The sequence below is a fragment of the Mesocricetus auratus genome, unplaced genomic scaffold, assembly GCF_017639785.1.
Source record: "Mesocricetus auratus isolate SY011 unplaced genomic scaffold, BCM_Maur_2.0 Super-Scaffold_100027, whole genome shotgun sequence".
In the NCBI taxonomy this organism is placed as follows: Eukaryota; Metazoa; Chordata; class Mammalia; order Rodentia; family Cricetidae; genus Mesocricetus; species Mesocricetus auratus.
In genome coordinates, this window is record NW_024429208.1 from 18,496,508 (window position 1) to 18,520,355 (window position 23,848).

The following is a 23,848-nucleotide window of genomic DNA, read 5'->3' on the forward strand; positions in this document are numbered from 1 at the left end:
TCTTAGCTTATCAAGAGTTGATATTAAGTATGAGGAGATACACTGAACCCTGTACTCATGCCTTGTGGCCTTTGTATTTATATCTGTCATGTTTCTTTTATTTTTTTACACTTTTTATTATATATTTAAATTAGAAACAAGCTTGCTTCCCATGTCAGTCCCAGTGCCCTCTCCCTCCCCTTCATGCCCATTCCCTCCCCCCAACCCCTCTAGCCCCCCACACAATCCCCACTCCATTCCCCAGGGAGGGTAAGGCACTCCATGGGGAAATCTCTAGAGACTGTCATTTCGTTCTGGGGAGGGCCCAGGCCCTCCCCAAAGTGTCCAGATTGAGAAAGCATCCCTCATTGTGGGATGGGTCCCCAAAGTCCATTTGTGTGCCAGGGATAAATACTGATCTACTATCCCAAAAACCTCATAGATTGCCTGAGTCTCTTCACTGACACCCACGTTCAGGGGGTCTGGATCAGTTCTATGCTGGCCTCTCAGCCATCAGTCTGGGGTCCAAGATCTCCCCCTTGTTCAGGTCAGCTGTTTCTCTGGGATCCACCAGCCCAGTCTTGACCCCTTTGCTCATCACTCCTCTCTCTCTGTCACTGGGTTCCAGGAGTTCAGTTCAGTGTTTAGCTGTGGGTGTCTGCCTCTGCTTCAGTCTGTCACTGGATGGAGATTCTAGGATGGTATGTAAGATAGTCATCAAAATCATTATTAGGGAGGGGCATTTAAAGTAGTCTCTCCATAACTGCTTAGTTTGCCAGTTGGTGTCATCCTTGTACATTTCTGGAGTTGTCACTAGTGCCAGATCTCCCGTCAAACCTAGAATGGCTCCCTCTATTATAGTGTCTCTCATCCTGCTCTCCTCTATTCTTCCCCCAACTCAGCTTTCCTGCTCCCCCATGTCCTCCTCTCCCTTCCTCTTGTCTCCCTCTCTTTTCCTGGCTCCCTTTCCCCTCCCCCACCGTGCTCCCAATCTGCTCAGGAGATCTTGCCTCATTCCACCTTCTCTGGGGTACCATGTATATCTCTCTTAGGGTTCTTCCTGTTTCCCTGCTTCTCTGGCAGTGGGATTGTAGACTGACACTCCCCTGATTCATGTCTAAAATCCATATATGAGTGAGTACATACCATGTTTGTCTTTTTGTGACTGGGTTACCTCACTTAGGATGGTTTCTTCTAGTGTCATCTATATGCCTGTAAATTTCAAGATTCCATTGTTTCTTTCTGCTGAATAGTATTCCATTGTGTAAATGTACCACATTTTCTCTACCCATTCTTCAGTTGAGGGGCATCTAGATTGCTTCCAGGTTCTGCCTATTACAAACAGTGCTTCTATAAACATAGTAGAACAGATGTCCTTGTATGAATGTGCATTTTTTGGGGTATATGCCTAACAGTGGAATTACTGGGTGTTGTGGCAGACTGATTCCCATTTTCCTGAGGAATCTCCATGCTGATTTCCATAGTGGCTATACCAGTTGGCACTCCCACCAGCAGTGGAGGAGTGTACCTCTTTCTCCATATCCTTTCCAGCATAATGTCATTGGTGTTTTTGATTTTAGTCATTCTGACAAGAGTAAGATGGTATCTCAGAGTTGTTTTGATTTGCATTTCCCTGATTGCTAGGGATGTTGAGCACTTTCTTAAGTGTCTCTCGGCCAGTTTAGTCTCCTCTATTGAGAATTTTCTATTTAGTTCTGCAGCCACTTTTTAATTGGATCCTCTGCTTTTGGTGTTTTGGAGACTTGCTTCTTGAGCTCTTTGTAGATTTTTGGAGATCAGCCCTCTGTCAGATGTGGGATTAGTGAATATCTTTTCCCATTTTGTGGGCTGCCTTTTTGTCTTGTTGACTGTGTCCTTAGCCTTGCAGAAGCTTCTCAGCTTCAGCAGGTCCCATTTATTTATTGTCAATCTCAGTGTCTGTGCTGCTGGTGTTACGCTCAGGAAGTGGTCTCCTGTACCAATTCGTTCAAGGGTACCTTCCACTTTCCCTTCTAACAGATTCAGTGTGACTGTATTTATGTTGAGGTCTTTAATCCATTTGAACTTAAGTTTTGTGCATGGCGATAGACATGGGTCTGTCTGCTGTTTTCTACATGACAGCATCCAGTTATGCCAGCACCATTTGTTGAAGATGCCTTCTTTTTTCTCTTGTATAATTTTAGCTCCTTAGTCAAAAATCAAGTGTTCATATGTGTGTGGGTTAATATCAGTGTTTTCAGTTTGATTCCATTGGTCTACATGTCTATTTTTGTACCAATACCAAGCTGTTTTCAGGATTATAGCTCTATAATAGAGCTTGAAGTCAGGGAGTCAGCGATGGTGATGCCTCTGGACGTTGCCTTGTTGAACAGGGTGGTTTTGGCTATCCTGGGTCTTTTGTTTTTCCATATAAAGTTGAGAATTGTTCTTTCAAGATCTGTGAAGAATTATGATGGGATTTCAGTGGGATAGCATTGAATCTGTAGATTGCTTTTGGCAAGATTGCCATTTTTTTTGCTATGCTGATCTTACCTATCCAAGAGCATGGGAGCTCTCTCCATTTTCTGGTGTCTTTTTTAATTTCTTTCTTTGAAGACTCAAAGTTCTTGCAATATAGGTCTTTCACTTGTTTGGTTAGGGTTACCCCAATGTATTTTATGTTGTTTGTGGCAACTGTAGAGGGTGATGTTTCTCTGATTTCTTGCTCAGCCCTTTTATCGTCTGTATATAGTAGGGCTATTGATTTTCTTGAGTTGATCTTGTATCCTACCACTTTGCTGAATGTATTTATTAGCTGTAGGAATTCCCTGGTAGAGTTTTTCGGGTCATTTATGTAAACTATCATATCATCTGCAAATAGTGAAAATTTGACCTCTTCCTTTCCAATTTGTATTCCTTTGATCTCCTTTTGTTGTCTTATTGGTCTGGCTGGAACTTTGAGTACAATATTGAAGAGGTATGGAGAGTGGGCAGTCTTGTCTTGTTCCTGATTTTAGGGGAATTGCTTTGAGTACTTCTCCATTTAGTTTGATGTTGGCTGTTGGTTTGCTGTATATAGCTTTTATTGTGTTTAGGTATGCTCCTGTTATCCCAGATCTTTCCAAGACCTTTATCATGAAGGGGTGTTGGAATTTGTCAAAGACTTTTTCTGTATCTAGTGAGATGATCATGTGATTTTTGTTTCTCAATTTTTTATATGGTGGATTACACTGGTGAATTTTTGTATGTTGAACCATCCCTGCATCCCTGGGATGAAACCTACTTGATCATGGCAGATGAGTTTTCTGACGTGTTCATGGATTTGATTTGCCAGTATTTTATTGAGTATTTTTGCATCAATGTTCATGAGGGATATTGGTCTGAAGTTCTCTTTCTTAGTGTGGCTTGGGTATCAAGATTATTGAAGCCTTGTCAAAAGAGTTTGGCAATGACCCTTCTGCTTCTATTGCATCCAATACTTTGAGGAGAATTGGTGTAAGCTGTCTTTGAATTTCTGGTAGAATTCAATACTGAGGACATCTGTCCCTGGGCTCTTTTTGGTTGGGAGACTTTTGATGACAGTTTCTATTTCCATAGGGATTATAGGTCTATTTAAATTGCTTATCTGTTCTTGATCTAATTTTGGCGGGTGATATCTATCCAGAAAGTTGTTCAGGACCTTCTGGCTTTCAGAGTTTCTATGGAGAAGACAGGTGTAATTCTGATAGGTTTGCCTTTATATATTATTTGACCTTGTTCCTTAGCTGCTCTAAGTATTCTTTCTTTATTCTTTATGCTTGGGGTCTTGAATATTATGTGGCAAGGGGACTTTTTTGTGGTCCACTCTATTTGGTGTTTTATAAGGTACTTGTACCCTCATTGCCATGTCTTTCTTTAGGTTGGGAAAGTTTTCTTCCATGATTTTGTTGAATATGTTTTCTGCCCATTTGAGTTGGGTTTCTTCGCCTTCTTCTATACCTATTATTCTTAGGTTTGGTCTTGTTAGGGATTGTTGGACTTAAGATTTTGTTTTGTCGATGAATCTATTTTTCCTAGCGTGTCTCCAACACCTGTGATTCTCTCTTCCATCTCTTGTATTCTGTTGGTTATGCTTGCATCTGTAGTACCTGACCATTTCCCCAGTTTTTCTATTTCCAGCATTCCTTCGGACTGTGTTTTTTTTATTATCTCCATGCCAGCTTTCAACCCTTGCACTGTTTGAATTCTTTCTTGTAATTTTTGCTTCCTATTTTACTCCCTTTCTTGCATATGTTGAATTTTTTGGTTTGTTTTTTCTTCCATTTCTTTAAGGGATTTTCTCATTTCCTCTTTGAGAAACACATTTTCATGAATGTGTTTTTAACGTCATTCCCTTCTGCTTCATCTGCACTAGGGTGTTCTGGTTTGCTGGTGTAGAATCTCTGGACTCTGATGGTGTCATATTTGTTTTTCTGTTGCTGAGGTGTTCTTACATTGCCTCTTTCCTATCACTTCTTCCAGTGGGTGTAGAAAGACCCTCTTCCTCTCCTGGTGGGTAGGCAACCAGGGTTCCCTTTCAGTGGGTACAAGCAAATCCAATAATGTCTGGCCTCTGCTCTCTGCTCTCTGTCCTCTGTCCTCTGTCTTGAGTGCAGGCAGGAATAGACCTGCTCTCTCTGCAGTCTCCTGGTAGCTTGGTCGTCAGTCTGGGGGTGAATCCACCTGGCTGCAGTCCCCAGGTCAGGGGATCCAAAACAGGGTGAGGGGGAGGAATTCAGATCTAAGATGGGGACCCAGAGCTCACCTCTGACCTCTGCCCTGAGTGTGGGCAGAAATGAACCAGCTCTCTCTGCAGGCTCCTGGTTGCTTAGTTGTCAGTCTGGGGCCGAGTTGACCTGGCTGTAGTCCCCAAGTCATGGGATTTGAGAGAGCTCATGTTTCTTTTATAAGGCTCTTAATTCTTCCCTATGTTCAGCATGGAACAGATCACCATTCATCAAGTTGCTCTTCTGACTTGGTGGTGTTCCCCCCATCACTTGTGTTTTTGCTTACAGATTGGCTGTCTCCAGTGGCACCTCACTTTATGAAGAGGTCTCTTTCTAGTTCCCTTTCTCACATGGAGTAAGACCGCAGCATAAGGCTGGATAGATGCAGGTGAGTGCAGGTGTCTGTGGGGACCAGAGGCATCGGACCCTGAAGTTACACACATTATTAGCCATCTGACATGGGTGCTGGGAACAGAACTTGGTCTGCTTTCAGAGCACTGTCTGCACTTAACCACTGAGCTGAAGAATGATTCTTGATATCTAGCCCAAAGCTCTATGACTTAAAGCAGAATTTCTCAAAGTGTTATCCTTGGATCAGCAGGAGCAACAGCTAGAAATGGAAACTGTCGTCCCATTCCAGATCTGTAGAATCAGAAATGCGAGGGCCTGTCAGATATGTCGGTCATTAGCCTCCTGTCCAGGCCAGAGGGAATCAGAATCTCTAGGCTTTAACAAACCCTGCAGTAACTGATGAGTACCGGAGCCTGAGAGCTGTGGCTCTAAACTTAGCCATCTGTTCTCCTAACTTCTTTGAGTTAGTGGTTCTCTATAAGCTGCGGGAGTACAGGTGAGTGAAGATTTCAGAGAAAAGGTGTGGCAGTTGTGGAAGTCTTCCTGTGATCCTCTTCCTGACTCTCTCACTCTGACAAGCACAGAGCCCCAGGGAAGGCTTCTCCTCTTGCCTCAGGTGGTCTTGTCAGTGCTTTCCCTGTGCCCTGCCTATGATATGACACACTGACTCTGAGGAGTCCGGCAAGACAAAGAGAAGAAAGAGGGACAAACACAGTAGTAACTTCCATGACATCTTGTCCCTGGCACATGATTCAGGGTACAAAGTCCTTGTTTAAGAGCCCAGTTTATCACCGAGGGGATAGATCAGTCAGTAAAACACTTGCTGTCAGAGAGATGGAGGCAGACAGATCCCTGGGAGTCTCTGTCTAGTCAGAGACTTAGTGAGCTTCAAGTCCTAGTGAGCCACTCTAAAAAAACATGGTGGAGAGGTGGCTGAGGAATAATGTTGATTCAAGGTTGACCTCTGGTCCCTCATGCACACCCAACCCATGTACACACACACACACACACACACACACACACACACACACACGTAGTGTAAATGGAAAGACCCCAGCTTACAGTTACTTCATGGCCTATGATGTGCCATTGTTTATTTTGTGACACCTCCATGGTTCAAGGTCTCTTCTTCGAGTCTGGGGACCGGGCTACAATAACTTGATGACTAGAAACACCTACAACCATCACCTGTAACTTAGAGTGCTTTTTCTCTAAGAGGTGGGCACATTCTTTGCACACCCCTCTCAAACTCTGTGCTTCACCTTTAAAACACTTCCAGACTCTGGGTTGCAGGAGAGATGATTAATAGCCTCTATTGATTTTCAGAAGAGAGGAAACACAGTGGCACGGAATCTGTGAATAGGAGACTTGAAATTTCCATTACACCTTCACTTTTTAAAGGGTGCTTGGAAATGACTTTCTAGAGGGAATGTCAGTGAGTTTCTACATATTAAAAATCTTTTCCCTTTGATGCTTAAAGGTGACAAATGCTTGCATTTATATTGCTAGTCTGGCTTTCCATACCACAGAACAATCTGGCCCAAATATATTTACAGTAGACAGGATCTTCCAACCTTTGTGTTTATCACAATAGTTGCATCATGAAGATGCACGTGTATATTTGTGTATTTGTGTACTACACACATAATATATTTTTATATCTGCAGCCTTCATCTATCTCCCTACTGCCTCCTAAGTTTTCATCACACACACACACACACACACACACACACACACACACACACACACACAGTGTAAATGGAAAGCCTCCAGCTTACAGTTCATTGCCTATGATGTGCATTGTTTATTGTGTGACATCTCCATGGTTCAAGGTCTGTGGTGGTGGTGGGGAGTTAGTAGAGACTTGATTTTAAAAGTAAAGAATCCAGCATAGGAACTATGACTCAGTGATTAAGAGCACTGGTTACTTTTGTGGAGGACCCAGGTTTGATTCCCAACATCCACATGGAGGCTCTATAACTCCTGTTCTCTGGGATCTGATGCCCTTTTCTGGCCTCTGCAGACTCCTGTACACATGTGGCACACATGAACTCATGCAGGAAAACACTAATAAATAATAAATGTTTAAAAAATATAAATAAAAGTAAGGTATCCAGGCTAACATTGCTCAGTGATAGCATGGGCTGGATTTGTACTTCTAAGGAGAGCCTATATCTTCCAGAGTCCTTGAGCTCGCTGAACCATGCAGGAGTCTACACAGTGTGCATTGCCACTTCTAAGACTTTAGGGTTTTCATGGGTTCTGGAGAGATGTTGCCAATGTCTGGGATCACAATTCATGCCACTTTTCTCTGCACACATCTGAACCCTACACTCATGTCGTGTTACTTTAGTATGTCTATCTGTTATCTCTCTCTTCTAAGGCTCTTTAATCCTCCTGCACCCCCCCCCGCAACTGAAAGCCCACAGCAGACCACCAACTACCAAGTCACCCTCCTGACTATTGAGCATGCCTTCTTGCTCATCCTTTTGCTGTCTTTTAGGGATTGGGTTGTCTTCTGAGGTGCCTCACTTCATGAAGAGGCATGTCTTTACAGTTAGCTCTCTGCCTCACTTGGGGTAAGACCTCACCATAGGGCTGAAGAAATGGCTCAGAGGATAAAATGCCTGCTGCACAGGCAGGAGAATCTTGAGTTCAGATTCCCAGAGCCTATGTAAAAGTTGGTCAGACTGTGTGCATCTGTAATCCTGGGGCTGGGGAAATGGAGATGGGTGGCTACAGTTCTAATCTCAGTGAGAGATTGACTCAAGATTTAAGGTGGAGGAGAGATTGAGAAAGACACCTGACATCAACCTCTGACCTCCACATGTACACAAATGCGTATATGTACCAGTGCACACACGAGTATCCCCGTCACATAAATACACAGGGGAAAATACCATAGAAATGTGGTCTGAGTGACAGCTCCAAACATGCAGCTTCATCAGAATCCCTGGAGCCTAAAAATGTTATCTTATTTGGGGAAAGTGTTACAGATGTGCTAAAGTCAGGGATCTTGAGAAGAGGGCTTCATCTTTGATCACTGGGTGATCCTTTCAGTCAGTAAACATGTATCCTTATAGGATAGAGGCAGAGGGAGATGTGGCTGGAAGACTCTGAAGATGGAGACAAAGATTGGTGTGCCATCACTACAGGCCACAGACCAGCTGCCGATACTATATATGGGAGACGGCTCCTGTCCCACTCCAGCCTGTAACTCCTCCAAGATGAACCTTCACCCTCCCACACCCTCCCAACTTCATGCCCTTTCTTAAAAACTAAACAAAACCAAAGAAAACACAGAGTCCAATTTGTGTTGTTAATACAGTCAGGGGTGGCCACTGGAGAATGGTGGACCTACTAGGAGTCATGTCCTTAAAGCAAAGTGACTCTCTCCTGGAAATCATCAACTATCAATAGCTTCCAAGTATTCAGGACTTATCATCCTCTCACCCCTTTTGTTCTGGAATGTTGACTGGCTTGACTGTGTGCAGGTTTTATACAGGCAACTACAGCTGTTGGTGAGCTCAGCAGTCTAGTTATGTTTAGAAGACACCCTTTGTCCTTCCCTGACTAACTATTCACAGTCTTTGCACCCCTCTCCTGGAACGGTCGCTGAGCCTTGGGAAGGGGTGTGATATAGATGTCCCCTTTGTGGTGGAACACGCCATAGACACTTACTCTCTATACTTTGACTTGGTATATGCTTCTGTATTAACCACTGTCTGCTGCACAGAAGTTTTCTTCATTCATTAGATGCATGTCTGACATTCTCAAAGAATTAATAAAACTCTCATGTTAAAAAAAAAGTGAAATCCTGATAATGGATTCCCTGCTGAAGTCTCCAGAGGGGGTGAAGTCCTGCTTATCTCTGATGCTGGGTTTCCAGAATGGCCTTCTGTTGTTTTAAGCCACTGAGTTTATGATTATTTGTCACGGCCACGCAGGAATACATTGACGTGGTGGGTTTCTTGCTCCTCTAGAGTTTTAAAATGTCAGCCTCAGCCTGCAGGACCTCAGCTCGGGCGTAAGAGCCCTTCCGTTCTCACCTCTCAGTTTCATTCCACGAGTGCCATTTGCTTAGTGTAAATGTCACTGCAATTGAGCAACCTGCAGCCCTTACTCTCTGGATGTCTGTTCCCTCCGTGTTAACCAAATAGGAACAGGTTAGCGTTGTATTTAATTACCTACTTTAGATAAAGTTGTGCTCTGTCTGTATAGCTTTTTCTTCATCTTCCATTTTTTTTGGTGTTTGCATGCATGTGTGTTTGTGTGCATGCACATATTTTTTGTGCACGTGTGTGTGTGTGTGTGTGTGTGTGTGTGTGTGTGTGTGTGTGTGTGATTCTGGAGGCCCAGAGTTGATACTGGGAATCAACTTTCATTGTTCTTCTGCCTTGTTCATTGAGGCAGGGACTCTCCATCAAACCCAGAGCTTGTGGCTATGGCTAGATTGGCTGCCCAGCGTGCTTGCTCTGGGAGATCCAGTCTTCCTTACTGAGGCTGGAATTGCAGGTGAGTCATCCTGTCCACCCATAATTTACATGGGATTTGAGAACCTGGACGATTGCCTAGAAAACCTTTTAACAACTAAGCCATCTGTACAGTCTGAGTTTTATTATATTTCATCCAGAATTTCTAAGATCCATTTTAGGGAATGTGCTGGGCACTTCTGTACCCATGGATTCTACAACTTCAGGTTCAACTAATCTGAGACTAAATCATGCCTGTACTGAAGATACATGGACAGCTTCCACATCGCTATTTGAACAAAGTCAACATCTGCCTCTGGTTAGGCTCTGAAAGTAATCTAGGAATGCCCTATAGGATTCATGAGCATGGGTGCTGGTTACACATAAATACAACAATTTTTATATTGAACTAATACCAGCAGATCCTGGTATGAGCATGTGCTGGAACCAGTCCCCTGAGATGACTATAATGAAGTTGCATTAAATCAGCTTGCTTTTATTTTGTGATGAAGACCCCTCAAATACTTTTTTTATTCCCTTTGTTATTCTTGGACAGTTTTATACATGCATGCACCCTTAGGTATTTTTTTTAAAGATTCTGCTTAGGGGTGCATGTGGTCATTGTGTGAACAGATCACTGGATTCACTGTCTCTGAATGTCTTTGCCTTTTGATACTTCTTAACTAATTTATAAATGACAGTGAAATCTGCTAGTCGTCCTGATTTCCACAGGAAATATGTGACTTGACATTTTCTCTGGGATGTAAAGAAGCAAGAGTGTTAGCAAGGTGGCCCATTAATTATGCTGCTATCTTAATCCAGCAGCATTCAAGGGCAGTGGAGTGGAAATCATAATGGGTTTTGATAGAAACTTAAATTAGGGCTATGTCACCAAGGCGGGGATGGACTGGCTAAAAAGTTAGCAGGGGAGAAAAGAGGAGTTTCAAAACAAATGAGAAGATTTAAAGTATTTAAACCGGGGCCAAGACTTGATCTGTATTCTGTGATGCTAATTCAGAGGTTCCAGGAAAGGGTCTTTTTATTAAAAATAATCTTTTCTGATTTATTCATTGATTGCTTTAAATCCCCCAATTTGATATTTAAAAACCCAAATGCATTTCTATCAGAGAAAAGTTGACTCAATGATAATTCATACTAAGATAATTATGACTGCTCTGATAGTGCACCAAAGGTGTGAACCAGAAGTGCAGCAGAGGTGTGAACCAGAAGTGCAGCAGAGGTGTGAACCAGAAGTGCAGCAGAGGTGTGAACCAGAAGTGCAGCAGAGGTGTGAACCAGAAGTGCAGCAGAGGTGTGAACCAGAAGTGCACCAGAGGTGTGAATCAGAAGTGCACCAGAGGTGTGAACCAGAAGTGCAGCAGAGGTGTGAACCAGAAGTGCACCAGAGGTGTGAATCAGAAGTGCAACAGAGGTGTGAACCAGAAGTGCAACAGAGGTGTGAATCAGAAGTGCAGCAGAGGTGTGAATCAGAAGTGTACCAGAGGTGTGAATAAGAAGTGCACAGTGGTGTGAGCCACAAGTCCATAGAGGTGTGAATCAGTAGTGCATCTGAGGTGTGAACCAGAAGTGAGAGGATAACCCAGATAGATACTATGCTGCACTGTTGGGGATTCTGCACTCTGGCTTCCTTAACACATCTGCAATCTGACTTTGGGTAGCAAATGACCTCAAATTTAGCTGCTTAAAACCCTGGTCCTCTCCTAGTTTATGCAGGTCAGGAATCTGAGCATAACCTTGAAACACGGTCCCGTTTCACCGTTCCAGCGGCGTGCTCAGGAGGTTGACAGTGGTTCGTAGTCACACGTGAAAGCTTGACTGGGGAGGGAACTACTTCAAAACCCATTCACACAGCTGCTGGCAGAGCTCAGTATAATCAAAGGCTGTTAGACTAAGAGGTTCGATGCCCCTCTGGTCAGTTGCAGGAGTCGTCCTCATCACTGTTAGCCTCTCTGCTGTGTGGTTTGAAAGAGCTAGAGTCGTGTTACATTCCTATTCATTGGAAGCAAGTCACTTTGGAGACGCAGTTACAAAGGACAGGTTCATCTTGCCCACATTGTCTGGCTATCTCAGTCTCCATCTGGTTCCCTCCGTAAGATCCACAGAAGGCCAGTGGGCAGCGCCGAGCATCAGTATTCCTCCCTGGCAGCCCTTCCCACTCTCAGGAGTTATTTCTTAGCCTCCCTTAACAATTACCTTCACTGGGGTCACTCCTTGTCCATGTATTTTATACTCTGACCAGAGACAACAAACTGGGAAGCCACTGACTCCAGTGACCTTGTCGACTGCTGATCGTCTTGCACCCTAGCTCGAGTTAAGCTCACCAAGAGCTGAGAAAGGCTCTGCTGTTCTCAATGAACCCATATTAATACCAGCCAGGTAGGAGGGCATGTTAGTCCCCACGTCACTGTCTGTAAATTACAAAGGTGTGTTCACTGCCACTTGCCTATGGCTATTACTCACTGTCAGTTAGTCAGGGTGTATGTATGCCCTTACATCTATCTACATATCCTGTGCTTAGAGGTCATATTAATATTATTTAATTTTTTTATTATCCCTTTCAAGTGAAGTTTCAATGTACAGCTTGATTCCAGAGCTCAGGACAAAGGTATTGAATTGCGTGACCTGCGATGTTATTTTGGTAAATTGCCTAGCAAGAGGAACTTGTGGTATTTTACCAATTATTACCAAATACAAAAATGGGAAATGATAATTACTTCCAATAGAAGAATTGTCCGTGCCATTTATATCAAGGAAGATCCAATTAATATCTAATCCCTAAATGTATGTAATTGGATTTGCATATTCACATTTTTGCAATTAGGAGTTGGTATTTAAAGGGCATGCCTCCCATTTCCCATTTTCCTTATCTCCAAACCCTAGAGGGCTTTTTGTTGTAGAATTACAGAACCAAGGTAAATACCTTTGCCTGTTGACCTCAGCTACTGTGCAAAATAAGGTTTTAGTTAATATCGACCCTTTGGAAATACAGGGATATTCATGGCTGCTTTCAATGGTATTCAGCCTTGACATTCACAATTTGTGTTTCACAATGCTCATTTATAATTGCAACCGGTTTCCTTTAATTTATACATCGGAAATCCTCAGGCAAAAAGGTTAAGTTCTCTTCAAAGTCTCAGAAGCCAACACAATTCTTTCTTTTCAATACTTTATGCTGAAGAGGGCTTTAGTGATCTGATGCCAAGATGCCACTTGGTAAATTTTAGATACCTGTGTATTATTTGGTTCAGCAAGGGACAACTTACTGTGGGGCTTGGAGGAACTTAAGTTTGAATACTAGTCCACTCAGACTGTGCAGGCTTTGTGGCAAGTCACTGCAGACATAGCTCAGGCAACTTCAAAGTAACTCAGGTTAATAAACTTGGGATGAAGGAATGAGATTATTTCTGTGTTCTGTGACCTTGAAAATCAGCCAGGATTCCATTTATGATGTGTGTCTCTCCCCCGGGAGAACTTCTGGATACATGTAACTTCATGGATCCCTCTTCCCCTTTAAGTGATGGAGACTTGCTCAGACACTGAACCATAAATATTTAGAAGGCTAAGACATGAAATCTGGAGAGTGGCAGGAATGTTGTTGGTTTCTTGAAGAGCCTGTGAAAGCCTAAAATGGGCACAGCCTTGTCAGGGTAATCTGTTCCCAAATCCTTGAAGTTGTACTTTCTTTTTGGAAAAGATTAAATGTAGAGGAAATGACCAGAAGCGAGAAATTATCTGATGAGAAAGATCCTTGCTAGATAGTTTACAGCATCCAGTGGACTCACTAAACCACACAGTAATGATGGCTCTCTCTCGGATATTCTGCAGGAGAGGGAGCATGGGAGACATTGCATTAAGTCTGGCATAGGTACAAGCATTCCAAGGGCTCACTTACATGTAGAACTCAAAGCAGCTGATCTCATCAAAGTTGGGAGTGGAGTAGTTACCAGAGGCTGGGAGAGGAGTGTGGAGGGAAAGCTGGGGAAGGATTGATTAGTAGATACGAAGTTATAGTTGAGGGAAATAGCTTCTATACCCAGGAATGTGATACAGCTGGTCATGTGCTATATGTTAGAAAGTAAAGCTATTGGAAGGCATCTTCAATGGATCTACCAAAAAGAAACTATAATATTTGTGGAGACAGATCCATTTACACAGATTTGAATATTACACAATGCACATATGTATTAAAACATTACATGGAACTGTGGGTTTATGGTCAAGTGAAAGTTGCAATACTAAGTCTAAACACTAGAACATATAGTAATTCATGATGATAACACATTGACATCAACTCTCAAAATACCTTCCTGTGAAGATAGTTTAGCTTATAGAACTGTGCATTATTATTGTACAACAAATCCACATATCTACAGATAGGTAGGATAGATGGTAGTGCAGGACGATAAACCAAAGGTAAACAGTAGTCACTCCCCTTTTTGTTTTCTAATTTGTCTATATAAACAAGCATTATTGGGGGAGACCTCTGGTATGACAAAGTAAATCTGAAGTTATATGAGAAAGATGTTATCACCTTCCATAACGGTTCAGAGTGACTGGTCCTTCAGTCATTCTCGAGCATGTTCCCAGGCTTGTTTTTTTGCTTCCACCACAGGATGCATCCTTGTGACGCACTAAACATACCGTGCTTTAATGAGAAGAGTGCTTTCTCTGAAATTCCGCACAACTCATTCTGAGTGATGCTTTAATTTTTACAAAGATGGATTATTTTAGGAGTCTGGTAATCATTATTGATGGTTATGATTAGCAGGTTGGCCATTTCAATTTTCAAAAACCCCTCAGACATTTCCTTTTGATTTTATAAAAAGACCTTACATCAATGGCTACAATTAAATTAATAATTCAGTGCTTCAAACAACCAGTTCATACAAATGAGCTCATTGGCTTCTTGCTTTGTTGATAATGTAAGTTTTCACAAGAATTGCTTTTGTATCAACCGACAAGAATGGTAATGGCTTTAGTATCTATATGGTACAGGCTTACTTATTTTGTTTAGATGATGTAAAATCAATTTAATTATGCCCCTCAGAAGAATTCTGAAATTGGTATTTGTTCTGCACATTATCGGAAAACATTTGAATTATAACCTGCTTTTATATGGTCTTGTAGAAGCCCTTGATATGTCTCTAACTTTCCTATGGAAATGGGAGCCGGGGTTCCCTCTGATTTAAAGGTTCTGAGTTACTTCATAGTGGGAATATGTGCATTTGCTTCACTTGGAGGAACCTTGCTTTTGTTCTGGAGAACTGATACAGTGTTACTGATACCTTCCCAACTTAAAAATGAGTCATTCAGCTAACTGAAATTATGTTCATTTTTTTCTGTTGCCAAAGGGAAAAGTCCTGCTAATAGAATCTAACCTGAGAATCAACATGTGGTACCTTTGCTGAGTCACAGTGTAGGATGCTGTGTTAGCTTTCTTCATCTTCCATTGCTGTGATAAAATATGCTGACCAAAAGCAAGTTAGGGAAGAAAGGGTTTACTGTGGCTTATAGCTCCAGAGGGCAATGCATGGTAGTAGAAGAGCATCAATTTCGAGTAACAGTGCACTAAGGTGGGATTTCCTGAATATCTCTGTTCTATGCTGAGATTTTGTTTGGCTTGATTTTGTATATATCTTGTGCATACAGTGACAGACATGATCAGTATTAGTTCATGTGTGCCTTTGCTTTTGTGTCCTATCTATCTATCTATCTATCTATCTATCTATCTATCTATCTATCTATCCTAATATTTAAAAATATTTCTCTCTGTGTTTGTGCATGTGCATGCATACTGTGTGTGTGTGTGTGTGTGTGTGTGTGTGTGTGTGTGTGTGTAGGTACCAGCAGAGGGCATCTCATCCCTTTGAGCTGGAGTTATAAGCAGTTGTGAACTTCCTGACTTGAGTGATGGGAACTGAGCTTGGGTGCTCTGAAGAATAGTATCTGTTACAAACCATGGAGCCATCTCTTCAGCCGCTGTATCTATCTATCTATCTATCTATCTATCTATCTATCTATCTATCTATCTATCTATCTACCTCTCTATCTATCTATTATTTATCCATTTATTTATTTATAATTTGTCCCCTATCAGTGTGCAAGAGTGGGCTTCAAACAGTTTAAGGTACAAACTCTGGTGTAGGTTCACATAGATCAATTAAAAAATATCCAAGAGTAAAATCAGAGGCCACAAAGAAGAAAGAAGAAAATCTGGAATAACTCTCCAAACCATGTATTAAATATATCTGGACCTTTCCAACATGGGCAAGGGAAAATTGAGCCCCATTGAATGTACATGCCTGTGACCACAGCTCTGTGGGAAGCTGAGGCAGAAGTATTGCAAGTTTAAGTCTTGGCTGGGCAAGTTAGTGAGATCCTGTCTCAAACAAAACAAACAAAAAAACAGAAAGTAAAACAGGGACTTGTGACATAGTAGATTAGTAGAGTACTTGTCTGGCATGTGTGGTGCTGTAGGTTAAAGTTTCTTACTGATGGAAAAATTGGATTAAAATAGATATTTTCACTCTTTCTGAGATAATTGATATAATTATGATTTAAACTGTTAGTATGATTAATTATTTCAAGTTTAAAGGACACTGGAAGGATTTTTAAAAGTCAGTTGCCAAGGCCTGCTTTAGGACCAATGGGATTGGCAATAGTGGGGTCAGTGATGTGAGGAAGCTTTCTGTGTGGTGATTCCAACATAGTCTTCCTGTGAAAACTCTGTGAGCCACTGGTCAGAGCATGTGACCACTGAAATCTGCTCTGCTTATAGACTATTTAATTGAATAGCTGAAGAGAGGGGAAAGTAAACAAACACACACACACACACACACACACACACACACACACACACACACATAAGAACAAGGACCTGTTTCCCTGAAAGCAAGTGATTACTGAAAGCAAGTGTATGACTCAAAGGGACAGTGTAAAGAGAACAAATAGAATGGTTTTCATTATTGATTAACATTGAATAGAATTTTCTATTTCTGAATAGGACATGTGGTTTAATTTAAAATACTGCTGGGTATCTGTAGTGTGTCAGACACTGTGCTGGTCTCTATGAAATACAAACATAGTTCTTGATTTATTTTCATAGTGTTTATAATCTAGTTACTATTTTGAAAAGGTTTAAATATTATTTTGGAATAACTGGAAAATTCTAGATATAGAATGGTACACGTTGCTTTATTTACTGAGTGTTCTAGAAAAGGGATAAAGACCATATTTGTCAACATTTATGGTACATGCTGGTGATACCCAAAGACAAAACCAGCTAACTCTTTCTTCTCACTGAGAAGCTTGGGTAAGTGTGATAGTTTGAAAGAAAATGGCCTTCAAAGGGAATGGCACTATTAGGAGGTGTGGCCTTGTTGGAGAAAGTGTGTTACTGTGGAGGTGGGTTTTGAGGTCTCATGCTTAAGCCACATCTAGTGTCTCAAGCCTCTTCCTGTTGTCTGCAAGATATAGGACTCTCAGCTCTTCTCCAGCACCATGTCTGCCTGTACACCACCATGTCCCACCATGAGAATATATGGACTGAACCTCTACTTTATATGAGCTACCCCAATTAAAATTTTTCAAGAGCTGTTGTGGTAATAATATCTCTTCACAGCAATAGAAAACCTAACTAAGAAGACAAGCAAGCAGATTTCAGAATCTCTTGCAGCTAGATGTGCACATAATCAATGAAAAGAAAGGAAATTTCCTGCCAAGTTTCATGAAAGAAATACACGAGTTGCCTCACACTGTCTCCTGGTTCATACCTTTGAGGATATGTTACTTAAGTTGGTGTAGCTACCTGATTTCTGTGGAAGAATAGTAAGAGGACCCTAGATTTGTCAACTCAGAGACCTAGTGCTATTAAACCATTGGACCCCAAATTGCATACCTTCTCTGTAAGAAAACAATGAATTTGCAAAACACAGTATTTTTTAGATATGCCTCCTTCAGTCAAAGTAAATCATAACATACATAATATAAATCAATGTATGTTTCTATAGTTGGTTTTATTTTAAAATAAAGGTTTTGAAAAGAAGTCTTGTAACACTTCATTAATGGCTCATGACATAGAACAAGATGGCATTATGATGCAGTGTATTCTTTAAAAAAAGATTTATTTTTTATTTGTGTGTGTGTATTATTTGAGGACCTATTATGGGCTATGAACTATGCTAGGTGCTTTTGTTTTCTTTATTAATTTTAAAATTACACTTATATAATGTGTGTATCTGTGCTTGTGGAGAGCAGCACACAACTTGCAGGGGTTATTATTTTCACTCTTTTGTTCCACCACTTGGGACTTTAGGATAAAACCCAGGTTGTCAGACCTGGGAGCAAGCCTTATTCATTAAACCATCTTGTTCACCCATTTTGTTTCTTCTAATTATTTAATTGTCACAACAATTTTCAGATGAACCATGTGGTAGTTTGAATAAAAGTGGTGGTTTGAATAGTGGCACTATTAGGAAGTATGGCCTTCTGGGAATACGTGTGGCTTGCTGAAGGAAGTGCATCACTAGGAAGTGGGCTTTGAGGTCTCAGATGCTCAAGTCACTCCCAACATGACTCAGTCTTCCTTCCTGCTGCCTGCCAGTCTGGGTATAGAACTCGCAGTTCCCTTCTCCAGCACCATGTCTGTCTGTGTGCCCCCATGATGAAAATGGACTAAACCTCTGAAACTGTAAGCCAGCCCCAATTAAATGTTTTCCTTTATAAGAGTTTGCCATGGTCATTGTGTCTCTTCACAACAATAGAAATCCAAATTGGATTTGCTAGAAGTTATAAATCTAATTAAGTAATGGTAAGAATTTAAATATTAGATCTTACATATCTTAAATAACACACACACACACACACACACACACACACACACACACACACACACAGTGGTGGCACTCTGTTCCCAGTCTGACCTGGAACTGCCATATGGTGCAGACTAATCTCCAGCTCTCCCTCCCTCAGTTTCTCAAGTGTTAGACTTGCAGTCATGAGCCACCATGTTTGAATACTGCATGTCTTGTGATCAATGGCTTGAATCAAACCCTTTGTTTTGCCCTTGTTTTTTAGACATGCCTATGGGTACGGCTATGATACATCTGGCCTTCTGTTTCCAGGCTTCCATATGCTCTGCTATGGATCTGTTGCTGGAGCTATTGTTTGAGATTTGACAATGGCTGGGGAGTGATGCGTGGCTATAACCTGCTGTACAACATTGCCTAGAAACTCAAGCCTGAGTGCTCTCAGGTTGCCATTTTCCTCTCCACCATTAGTCTTTTTTTCTGTCTCGGGGCTTGCCTTTTCTTTTCAGGCTGGTTATCTCAAGGAGAATGGCACTGGAGTAGTAAATCCTTGACTGCTATGTTCTCACCTTCCCTGAAGAAGAACCGGCTTAAGGGAATTTAGAAGCTTATTTGTCTCAAAGGATAAGAGCTACAGAGATAGGAAGCTGCTAGAGTTGGCATGGAACTGCTGGAGTGCCAGGAAATACATTTCTATGCATCATTTTTAATTTTGCTTAAGCTATAGTAGTTTTTCTGTTGCTTGAAGGTACAGCAATACTGTGGCTAATTCAAGCTGATTTTGTTGTGGTTTTGTTTCATTTTTATTAGTCTTAGAGAATCTCATACAGATGTGTTTTGATTATATTCACTTCTTCCTACCATTCCTCCTGGACCTACCCTCCGTTTTCTTTTCTGCCCACCTAACTTTATGTTCTTTCTTTAAAGCAACAATGGCAACAACATCATCAACAACAAGTCCAGTTTTGCTGCCCATGTACTCTTGGATATATGACCTTCTGCTGGAGCTTGGTTGATCTAACAGGGGCCACATCATTAAGGAAAACTGACTCTCCCTTTCCTAACCAATAGCTCCTCAACAATGGATTGATACCCACTCCCTTCACCATGCTTGGATTCTGTCTGGGTTGGGCTTATAAAGGAGACATGTATGCTGTCATAACTGCTATGAGTTCATATGTACAATTGCCCTTCCCTGTCCATAAAACATTGCTTCCTTTTAGTCATCTACCTCCACTGGCTCCTACAAGTTTTCCACCTCCTCTTCCACACTGGTCTCTGAGCCTTGGCATCGATGAGGGGTGTGATTGAGATGTCCCACTTAGATCCAAGCATTCCCAGTCTCTTAATCTCTTCATGTTAGCCAATAGTGAGCCAATGATAAGCACCATCTACCTCATAAAAACTTCTCTGATGAGGGTTAAGAGAGTGATCATCAATGGATGTAGTGATAGTTATTGGGAATCAGTTTAAATCTATGTCCATTTGCCATACTAGTAGTAGGCTCTTCCCTAGGACCTGTCTAGTTATGGCTTCTTAGCAGTACCCAGTACCAAGGTATAGTTGTCATCTTGTGGAGTAGATGTTAAATCCAGTTAGAAAGTGGTTGGTTATTCTCTTGGTGTTCTTACCACTATCACCAGTGGGCATATCTTGCCAGACCAGTTGTTATCATAGCTCATAGGGCTCAGAGCTGGGTAAGACTGATGATTACATTTCTCCTCTTGTAGCATACATAGTACCTTACAGTTCTGTGAAAGCTAGCTAGTAGGGATAAAGCTTCCAAGAGAACACCAGCTTGGTTTTTCCATGTTCTATGACTCAAGTACATGGTATCCTCAGCAATAGGGGTTTGCCATCAAGTTCTGGTGAACAAACAATAACACTGACATTAGTCCTCAATATTTGGGGGTATATGGGACCTCACTAGCCATCAATTCTAAAACATCATCATTCCTATCAGTTGGCCTTTTATTTGTTAGCTTGTGGTATCTGGTAGGGGCATTGTCATCTTTTTATAGGGTAACTCCATGTAAACTCTTTATCTATGTTTATGTTTGCATTTTAGGAAGTTTCTACAGTAGGTTTCCAAATAGGTATGAGGAAAGTATTTAGTGTTACATTCTAATTTGTATTGGCATTTTGATGGACATTAGAATCTGTAGACTGCTTTTTGTAGTATCCCATTTTGACAATGCTAATCCACAAGCATGGGAGGTCTTTGCATCTTCAGGTGTCTCCAGTCTATCCACACTGTGAACAAAAGAGAAGTAAAGGGGCTGTTAGTAGGAATTGACTGAGCCAATCTTCAGTGTGTGCCAGAGAGAATTTATGATGTTTTGAGTACATGTGAGAGAGTGGGGTGGAACTGTGAGGATACTTAACAATAGATAGGATTAGAAACACACTGCTGTGACCTTAGCTCCCACCGTGGACCCAAGCCTCCTACAATTTTCAAACCATTTCCCCCTTATCTTAACCTAGAACATATTGAAAACTATTTCATGCACTTTCTAGGTACTTGGAATGTTGTGACCAAAGGTTATGTATATAAGACCCCTGCTCTCATAGATTTTGTTCACCAGGGAAACCCTGTTATTGAACTTGAGTGTTTGAACTGAGAGGGCTGTTGAAATTTAACAGAATTCTAGTGCATTCATCTCATTCTGCACTTAATGCATTAGATCAGAAATGCTTCCCAGAGGACATGACAATTAAGCTGAGCTACATGAGTTCAAATGTATTAGATCGTCTTCTGAAGGGGAATGGGAGAATTTTCTCCTCCTTCCTTTTCAGTATTTCTAGTTCCTTTATTGCTTGTTTATTTTTAATAATAATGGCATTTTTAATAATGGCATTTCAAGTACTTTTTTGTATTCCTCTACTCCTCTTCTACACCATCCTCCCCCGCCCCATGTACTTTCACATCCAGCCACCCACTTTGAACTCTCATGTCACATGTGCTGAAATACTCTCATCCCTTTCTCAGAATCTCTTTCAGTCCATTCATGATCTCCTGTCCAGTTTCATGGCCTATGCACATCCTCATACCCACATATATAAATACATGTATATCCATATATTAAACCTGGGATCTGCATATGAGTGAATGTGTGACTTTTGTGTTTCATATTACTTCACTTTATGTAGCAATTTCCAGCTCCAGCTATTTTTTCTCCATCATTTTACTTCATGGCTAAATAAAATTCCATTATGGGTGTACACACCACATTTTCATTATCCATTCCTCTGTTGATGGACATCTAAGTTGATTCTATTTTATTGCTTTTGTGAACAGAGCACTAAAACATGAATACATGAATTGCCAGTATCTCTGTGGTAGGATATTGAATCTTTTGAGTGTGTCCTCAGGAATGGGAGTGCTGGGCCATATGGCAATTGTATTTTTATTTGCTTGAGAAACCTCCATTCTGATTTTGATAATGGCTGTACCAGTTTGCACTCTTACCAGCAATTCTCAAAGTAGAGAAAATAGTCAGGCCTCAACTGCAGGCTGACAAATGTCATGGCATTTTCAGGAATCAAAGGTGATGAGTTGGGGTTGAACATGTGAGCAATGGAAGAAAACTTATAGGCTAGTGTCTTATTCCTATCTCTATGCTGAAATACCACCCCCAAACAAACTACGAGAGAAAAGGATTGTTCTAGCTCACAGTTCAAGGGCAGGCAAGGCAGCAGGAGCATGAAGCATCTGGTCACATAACCTGCACAATCAGGATTCAGAGAAGGATGAATGAGTGCATTCTCCTGCTTAGCACCCTTTGTTTGCTTATGGAGTCCAAGATCCCAGGCAGAGAAATGGTGACAAACACAGTGGCCAGGTCTTCTCCCTCAATGCAACCAAGTTAATTTCCCACAGATGTATCCAGAGACCCATCCTCCGGTGATCCTAGATTCTGTCAAGTTCACATCAGAGCTATTTACAGTGCTTGAATCAGTTGGATTCAACTCTTTCTTACTTATTGGTTTGAATTCCAGCTTTTGCACTCAGTGTTCAGTGTCCACCATTCTTAGTCAATCCTTAAGAACAAGCATGCCCACAGTTCTTCTTTGTTCTGTTTCTTAGAATATATTCAGCCCGAGTTTCCCATCTTCCTTACTGTAACGCTTCCATTTACTTCTTTGATACACTGTTATTATTTGAATATGAAATGCCCCCATAGGCTCGAGAGTTAAAGGAGAAGTCACTATATGATGTTACCCTCTTGGGAGTTTCTGGAAACCATAGGAGGAAGAATTTAGCTGGAGGACTGGAGGTGAGCTCTCTTCAGTCTGGCACTTTTCTGTCTTCTCTTTGGTTCTTGACAGTGATGATATGAAGAGCTCTCTTCTGCCACATGTTCCCACCATCTTAATGTCCCATCCAATGTTGCATGGTGCCACATAAACCATGGACTGAACTCTGTGAAACTCTGAGCTAAGATACTCCTTTCCTCTTCTTAAATTGTTCTCTCAGGTACAATGCTCACAGTGATGTGAGATTCACAAACTCAACCATCCCCATTCTGCTCAGTTGCTGAATGATATTCTCTTTGGTGGCTTAATCCAAAAGGTTATGTTCCTTTCAGAGAGGACCCTCTGGATCATGCTGGGTGGGGCATTCAGTATTTATGCTGAAGCATGGTTGAGGGGGGGCTCTGGAGAGATAGCTCCATAGTTAAGAACACTTGCTGCTCTTTCAGAGAAGCTGGGTTTCGGTTCCTAGTGGATGAATTGTCCTCTGACCTCAGTGGGCACCTGAATACAAGTGTACAGAAACTCACACAGAAACATACACATACACATAAGTAAAAATAAGCAAATATGTTTTTAGAAAAGAACAGTTATGGGTTCTCCCTGTGTTTCTTGGCCAGCCTCGAATCTTCTAAATTCATCTATGGAAATCCAATAGCTTGGCATGGCTGTATTCTTCAAATCCTCTTCTCACAATGCCAAGTTCAAGCAAATCACCTGGCAGAGCCAAACTGCCTCTGAGCTTGTTTGGCTTTCTTTCATTCTGTAGCACATATTGCTTCTGTTTGTTTGACTTCTTGTGGAGAATTGAATATCAGCTGTAATCTGAAATTTTCAAAGAAAATTGACTGAATTCAAATTACTCACGTGTAACAAATACCATCACCCTGCTAAATTGCTATTTACACCAGTAAATATGAACTCAGATGCCTTTGGTAAGGTTCAGTGCAATAAATTTACAATTCTCACCTGGTGCACGAGGTAAAAAAATGTAAATTGAAAATGCTAACTGGGAAGTGGTGGGTGAGACAAATCTTAATAAGCTCCTCTTCAGCCTGCCAGCTTCACCTCACCGAGAAAAGAAAACGGTCGCTAATGTATTATGCCAGTACTTTCTATAGAACATTTCATTAATTGGTTTGCCCAGTCAATTGACATATAATGGACCTTGCTTGAAAAGAGCTGTGGTACCCCCATGTGCTGACTAGTTTTATGTCATTTTGACACACACTGGAGTCAT

General features: G+C 41.4%; 1 pseudogene; it reads left to right on the forward strand.

Moving 5' to 3' along the window:
* The window catches only part of LOC101836975, a 112,435-nt pseudogene extending 101,376 nt beyond the window's left edge, over positions 1-11,059 (forward strand).
* The last annotated feature ends 12,789 nt before the right edge of the window (positions 11,060-23,848 follow it).